Source organism: Microtus ochrogaster, linkage group LG7_11 (assembly GCF_000317375.1).
Source record: "Microtus ochrogaster isolate Prairie Vole_2 linkage group LG7_11, MicOch1.0, whole genome shotgun sequence".
In the NCBI taxonomy this organism is placed as follows: Eukaryota; Metazoa; Chordata; class Mammalia; order Rodentia; family Cricetidae; genus Microtus; species Microtus ochrogaster.
The window spans coordinates 7,028,167-7,035,961 of NC_022032.1; positions in this window are offsets into that span (position 1 = coordinate 7,028,167).

The following is a 7,795-nucleotide window of genomic DNA, read 5'->3' on the forward strand; positions in this document are numbered from 1 at the left end:
CTTTCTTTAGTATGTCTTTTGTTGTTCTTTTTGTTCCGCTCACATTTTAAGCAATTATGTTGGTGAGACTTTATAGGTGTTGCTCTTAAATTCCTAGGATATTACTAGGAGACTCAATATATATCACCAAACTCCTCTGGCTCTTACAACCTTTCTATCCCTTCTTCCCCAATGTTTCCAGAGTCTTAGGTGTGGGATAGGTGGGTTATATTGTACATGTATTCAGTAGGACTGGTCACCACAACTCCGAGGTTTGATTAGCTGTGTTTTTCTGCAATTACCTCCATCTGCTGAAAAAAGAAGAAGAAAGAAAGAAAAGTAAAGAAAAGAAAAGAAAAAGGAAAACAAAAAGCCAACAAACAAACACATACCTATGGGTGTAAGGATAAATATTTATAATATAGTTAGGGATTGTACTGGTTTAACAAAGTGGTGGTTGTAGGCTCTCCTCCAAGATCCATGACTTCTCTACCCCTGGTATTGGGTGAGGTTTCCAGTTCCAAGCATGATTTTCCTCTTGTTCAATGGGTTTCAAGTCTAACAATAGAGCTACAGGTTGTTTTCTTTCACAGGCATGATAGGCAGGACTATTCCCTTTTTTGGAAATGTGCATGGCTATTTTGACACAGGGAGTGAAGACATTTCTAAGCAGCTGTATTTTGCCTTGAATTCGGGTGAAGCAGGCAGGAAAGAAGTAAAGGGGATGAGGATAGGATGTTCAACTGGAAGGGCATATTTAAAAATTAATGCTACAAACTACATCAGGATGTTTTGCTTTCCAATATGTTCTTGGTTTTTGAAGGAACTGGGCATCATCGCTGTTTTACCATTCTACCCCTGCACACAATTAATACCATCTTTGAACAGGGGATTAGATGCACTAGAAACAAGGAGGTCCTGTAGAAGAGAAGAAGAGAGATCACTGGACCCTTGGGCCCTTTTTTACATTGTGACCCTTCTCCCTTGGCAAGAGTTCTTTAACAGAAAAGTTCAATAAATGAAGAGTCCCAATGCCAGAATCTTCCCTCTTGACACCCTATCATCCCTCTGGTCATTACTCAGTGGGGTTTCTTATCCTTTTGCCCCAGGAAGGCTTCTGGGATTGTGACCTTTCCTTTTTTTCCACTTCAACTCATTCTCGGCAACTTCTTTCTGTCACTGCACATGCTTGTCTCTTCACTTCAGATGTGCCCCTTACAGAAAAATGTCTGCTGACCCTGACCTTTGAAAAGAGCAAAAGGATATATATATATATATATACTTTGAGCTACTAGAGAGCAGATGAAAGCCCTGTGGTCTCTATAGAGTCCAAGGATACTAAAATTTCCCAAGGCGCATCCCCTCTCTTTCAGTATGTGAAATTACTGTGCTTCTTAAACAACTGGAGCTAGCAAACCCATGGCGAGAAGCCACGGGGCCCTTAGAGTGTAGATCACAGTTTTTCATGGGATGAGGAATTTTTCTCTTTCAACCAAACTCTCCTTGACAGAAATACCCCATAAGAATTTCTTCCTTTGTTCAGGAATGATTGGTTATTTAACTTCCCAGTTTAGCTTCAGACCGCAGTTTTAAGAAGTCTGTTTACTGCCTGTGTTCTTTCCTATTACAAGAAAATATGTCCTTTTTATCACTAATACAACATCATCTCATAGTAAATTTTGCTAGCTTCAATGTTGTATTTATGAGTGAGTTATCCTAAATTATTCAAAATTATTACAACACACATGAAATCATATAAATTGAAGAAAGTACTAGTGACAGCTTTCCTTCCAAGATCAGTGTGAGATTTTGATGAAATATTTAATTATAAGAAATACAACAAAAGATAGTTCTCTTGCAGGGATTGAAATCACATACAGGAATGATCTCCCCTCCCTCCTCATTATATTTGTGCGTATGTGTGTGTGTGCGCGGGCCTCCTCATTATATTTGTGCGTATGTGTGTGTGTGCGCGGGCCTCCTCATTATATTTGTGCGTATGTGTGTGTGCGCGCTCACTCGCGCACATGTGTGTGTGTTTAATTAAAGATCCCCAGGCTTGGTGTTTCTGCAGATGTTTAACACAAAACTCATTCATTAGAAATACTTTGGACTTATCACATCTTGAAGATGGACTTATCAGCTCTTTCTTCCAATCACACATCCCAGATTAATATGCATTGTGAGCAGACTTATTTGACAGGTTCAGAAGGGTCGGGCAGTGCAGAGATAACATTGCAAATCTTGCTAGAATTAGTTTAAAGAAAAAGCAGAGTGGCTGCACTAAGTCCCCATCAATAGTTCACTTTGAATGAGTACATATGCTATTATCTCACAGGTGCATAAAAAGAGGAGAGAAAAGATAAGAGCTGTTTTCCACCAGCGAGCACAGCCTGCTCCATCCCTATCTCCATGTCTTTCCATGCCCTTCACAACAGCTTATTCATTTAGCTCCAGTGAGCTCACTATGCTTGGGTATTTAAAATGCCTCCTAATGAAACAATAATCCTCCCATTTTACAGCAATACTGCTCTGATGCACATTGGGTAGATGCCCCATTTGAGTTCTTATTGGGCATTTGGCAAGCTATTTTTTTTTCTGCATATGTGTTGTTTCTCTCATTTGATGGTTTTATCTGTTCTTGATGTAGAACTGCCTGGGTGACAGCAGGGACATCATGTAGAGACCAGTGACTTAGAGGTTCTTCTTCTCCCACTCCATCTCTATGACGTGGTGTAGCAATGTCCCCAGTCTCTTCTTAGATAATGCAAGAGGGATTTCAATCCAAATCCCCCTTCCTGTACTGCTTCTTCAAGCATCCACACTGAAGAACAGTATCTACAGACATCAAGGGAAAAGCCAAGCAGGTGTAGTAAGTGGAAGGCAGGAAGCAAGGACAGCATTGGTCAGAGGCACATGCGATGTTTGACAACACCTGCACAATTTTATTGGCCTCCAAAGCATTTTTGCTATTGTCACTTGTCAAAGAGTGATGCTGGTTTTGTTCTTATGAAAAGTTCAAGGTAAAAGCAACAATGTTTATTAGAGAAGAAAATGTGGTACATTTGGCCCTGGGGAAAGAAGAGTATCTACCCCTGACATACGCCCCAAAACTAAACCTCTGGGATAATTTGTGCTTCCTTTTAAGGGCTTGCATCCTTCCTGATTTCCAAGTAGCACCTCTTCTCCTACACTGTTGTCTCTATTCTCGCTTCATTTGATTGTTGCAGCCTCCTCATTTAGAGATAGCTACTTATACATAAAAAAGAATCCCCCAAACATGTCAACATGGTAAGAATAATGACTATGAAGAGATGGGGACAGTCAAGGGTTTATATAGCTCATGAGATACTTCAAATAAGATTTATTTTCTCTCTCGAGTTTTTGGCTTCAGCTAGACTTTTTATCCTACCCGACGCAAATCCTGTCAAACACCTGATGTGTGTCCCAGGTGTACCCAGCGATTCCTCTTGCCTTAGAGCTGATGAGAGGCCCACAGAGGGTTGATCTGGGCAATTAATGTCACATGAGGTCATTTAGTCTAATCCAAATGCAACGTGAAAATAGAATGAAAGTACTTTAAAAATAAAACTGCTTATTGCAGTGAGCATGCATACTGTTGAAAGCAGGAAAATGCATGAGCTCAACTTATAGATCTGAAAGGGTGAGTCATGGACAAAGAAGAACCAGAGCGTGTGATGCAGGGGAGTAGATGGGTAATGAGTGGATAAAGAGCCAATGTCATAGGGTTTGCTGGAACCAGAACTCGAAGGGCATAATGAATGCTGCATAGTTTCTGTATTGTCACAAAGGAAGGAAAGAAGGTGGTCGATAAAGCAGCTGTGTGTGTCTGGGGCACATTAGATTATAGGCATAGTTTGTGGGAAGCTTCAGTAGAAACACTTGCATTCCCTGCTAATATGGGCAGAGCTGTTCTTCATTGTCTTGACTGTCACACAAAGATCAAGGTTGCTGACAAAGATCCTGTATCACAAAACTGCCTGGGAGGGAGAAAGGGGAGAGTCACAAACTATCCTGGGTAAATTTCTGTTGCTGTGATGAAGACCACATCCAGAAGTACCTTGGAGAAGAAACAGTTTATTTGGCTTGTGTTTTCATGTCACGGTCCATCATGAAAAGATCGAATGACCCCCATGTTGGTGACTCATGATGGACTGGAAGAAGAATAGGAATATCTTTGGGTCATGTAATATTTTCTGATAGTTCCCTATTTTCTTTTCATGCAGGCCTCTTTCTTGACAACATACCATTCCCTTTCATGGATTTCAAGTAAGCACAGCTATACTGCCCTCTGTGTGAGCTGGAACAGTGTTGTGTCCAGGATCTGGGTCCAAGGCAAGCACTCCTCAGTAGGAGAAGACCTCAGGTAGCTTTCCTTAAGTTAAAATGAAAGGTTTTAAAGGGATAGGTTATGTTAAGGATGATCTAGTTTAATAAATAAGAGAAGCCATCTGCTTTGCACCATTGGCTGCTGAAAAGATAAGGCAAAGGTGATACATACACCCATGGGAACATTAGTCATCTATATAAAGGATGCAGTCCTCTTATGAAAGTGTGGATGGAAATGGGTATCATTATATTAAAGGAAATACATCACTCATAGAAAGTGTTGTGTGATCTCACATTCATGTGGAAAACAAAAATGTTGATCTCATTGAAGTTGAGCAGGGAATAGTGATTAGTAAATGCTGGGGAGATTAAGAAAGAGAAGACTAAGAAAAGGCTAATCAAGGTGTATTGATTGCACTGTAGGAATAAGGCAATGAGGTATGGTCAGTGAGTGACACTAGATAATGATAATGGGCTGTATATTTCCAAGAACTCAGAGAGGAATCTCTTACTAAACTTATGATAATGAAATGATGACTGTTTAAGAAAATAGAAATGGCTACCATGATTTAAACATTATGCAGTATGCATATAGATTGGAACAATTACATGATAATTAAAAATACAAATATATTTATCAATAAAAGAAAATCTAACAAAATAGGAGTTTGACACCCCCTAGTGGCTGCAAGCCAGCTTGATGGTTTCCTGGGGTCAGTTAAAAAGCCTTCACAAAATGGAAACGAAGAAGGCTAACTAGAGAGTTGGGGAAACTTAGAAAAGGATTCACATGGGAAGAATTTATCCAGCAATGTCAAGTCCTGTGAAGATGATGTGAGCTTGCCAGACACTTTTATGATCTTTCCTTCAGTTTGGCTTATGTGCTTTCAGAAGGAGGATGCTGCGTGATGGGGAGGCAGCCTTGAAATCAATTGAGAGCGAGGAAAGCATTAACAGCACCTGCACCCACAGGACACTCGGCCACAGTGAGATTTGTTGTAGGGCAGAGATGACAGCTATGTAACAGCATCTTATTGATATGGGCTTCCTGAGCAGAGATGAGAGGAAAAAAGAATGGGTACTCTGCAGCGTAAGGTAGGGATTTGATAGAATAAGCCAGGCTAGCAATAAAGTAGTGTAAAAGTAGAAATGACACGCAGCCAAGAAGAGCTGGGATGCAACCTATGCTTGGTACGATGATGTTATGCCTCGCTGCCAATTTAACCCATCCGCTCCCATTCCAGCCACAGCGACCCATTCATCTTCCTCTCATTTGGAGCATCTGTACATGTTTAACAGCAGGGTGGCTTAAGAGACATGGCATGATAATGACGAAGCAACATGAGATGAAATCTAGCTGCTTGCACAGGTGGAAGCCATAGGGGCAAATGCTGTACTTAGGCTCCTGCTGCTCCTAGTAAGTTTGTAATGATTTAAACGAAATCTACCTCAAAATTACTCTCAGATCTCGCCGATTTATTGGCTATTTTTGAGTTATGTATACAGACATTCAACTAAAGGATTAATTTATTTACACCTCAAATTCACAGATTCTGAAACATTGATTTGACTGTTTTACAATGGGAAATTCTCATATAGTAATACCTGGTCAAACTACACAAATCAATATAGGGCATATTTTTAGAATGTGACAACCAGAGTTCAAAATAGGCCTGATTTGGTATGTTACAATTTTTCCACCTCCAGAGACAGTTTTGATACTATGACAAATTTTTCAAGACGGGAAATGAGATGCGTGGTTCACTAAGAAAAGTTGTTCATCAATTACAGTTGTTCCTGCTTGGGGACATAAAGAGAAACAGGAAAACAGCTTAAGAAAACTGATCTTGTGACAGGGTTGGAGCGGTGTCGTAGCAGAGGCAGAAACTGTCCTTCACTTCCTATTTCCCAAACCTTCAGTGCTTACAGGTCAGTAATACAGACATCGATTCCACTTTGATGAGAAGCTATAAAACACGGTGGTTTCCTGGTTTCAGTTCTTGGCATCATCTGTGTACGTCATCTGCCTGCACAGAGAGGAACAGACTCATTGGGAGACGACGTAGTGGCTGACTCCGTGTTTCCTTATTTTCCTTTCCATGTCTTCCCCTCCTTTCTTAACAGCTATACCCACTTGGACAGCTCTGAAGGGTGTTAGTGGGTTTAATTGTGACATCACACTTCTTGTTATATCTTGTCCATTTAAAAACAATTCTAAACTCTATAGGAGACAAAAAATAATGACAGTTCATTTCCCACGCTCAAGTACATTACTGTAGATTTAAAGAAAATGTGTATATCGTTATTTTACCACTTATTGGGGGCTTTGGATAAAGGATAATGGAAAAATAAATGAAGCTTATGTGTATTGAGTTCAAATTTCATCTCTGAATTTTGGGACTTGGAAATTGTGGTCATGTAACAGAATTACTATAGCTGGAGATGGAGTTAATTGTGCAAGCTCTGTGAATAGTAAGTTCATAACGATGCACAGAGTCATAAAAATGGATGTCCGTGGAAGGACATCCTCTTAGTGCTTTTTTTAAATTTCTTTATCAGGAAGTAAGTACTTATTGAATGTCAATTTCTACTCAATATGTAGATAAAACAAGTTCCATACATGCATTTGATCCTCTTGTGGAGGATTTGGAGAAATGATTACCACCAAGGAAGCATTAGAGAGTATTTGGTGTCGTGACAAAAGCGGGAAAGGTAAGAACAAATATATTGAGAAGGCTCCATGAGGAAGTACATAGGCCATAACCCAAGTGACTCAGCAGCCAACTATCTGAGGAACGTGCTCCCAATGGATGGGAAATGACAGAGTTTCAGGGTGACCAGAGGATACTCCTCGGAGTAAACTAGCGTCGTATGTGCATTAGCTGAGAGAAGAGTGTTTCTAACTCCAAGGAATGAGGCTGTAACTGATGCAGAGGCTAAGAGGGAAGATCACCTAATCTGTGACATACAATACGAGGGTAAAGCATGGTTTCTACAGAAGAATGGGAGATAAACTTAAATCAAATTGTAGATTACAGTCAGCCTCAGAATAGTCTTCAAATAACATAGCTCATCAAATGGGAATATAGGCATTGGAACTTGGTGAGTATCAATACTTGGAGAGGTGGAGAAAATAAATTGTCTAATTTCCCATTGATGGTGTCTCTAAGAGAAGATGGACTGAACGGGAGACTGGTGGGTTAGTTGGCTGAATGTCTTAATTCCCAAGTTCTAGAAACAAAATGCTAAATAATTGGCCAGGAGATAAAATAAAGAGGGACAGGGTGATGGAGAGTAGTCATCATTAAAAAATTGACAGAGACAGTGTCCTTTGCTTTACAGAAGCTTCTCAGTCTCAGGAGGTCCCATTTATTCAATGAGGTCCTTAATGTCTGTGCTGCTGGGGTTATACGTAGGAAGTGGTCTCCTGTGCCCATGTGTTGTAGAGTACTTCCCACTTTCTCTT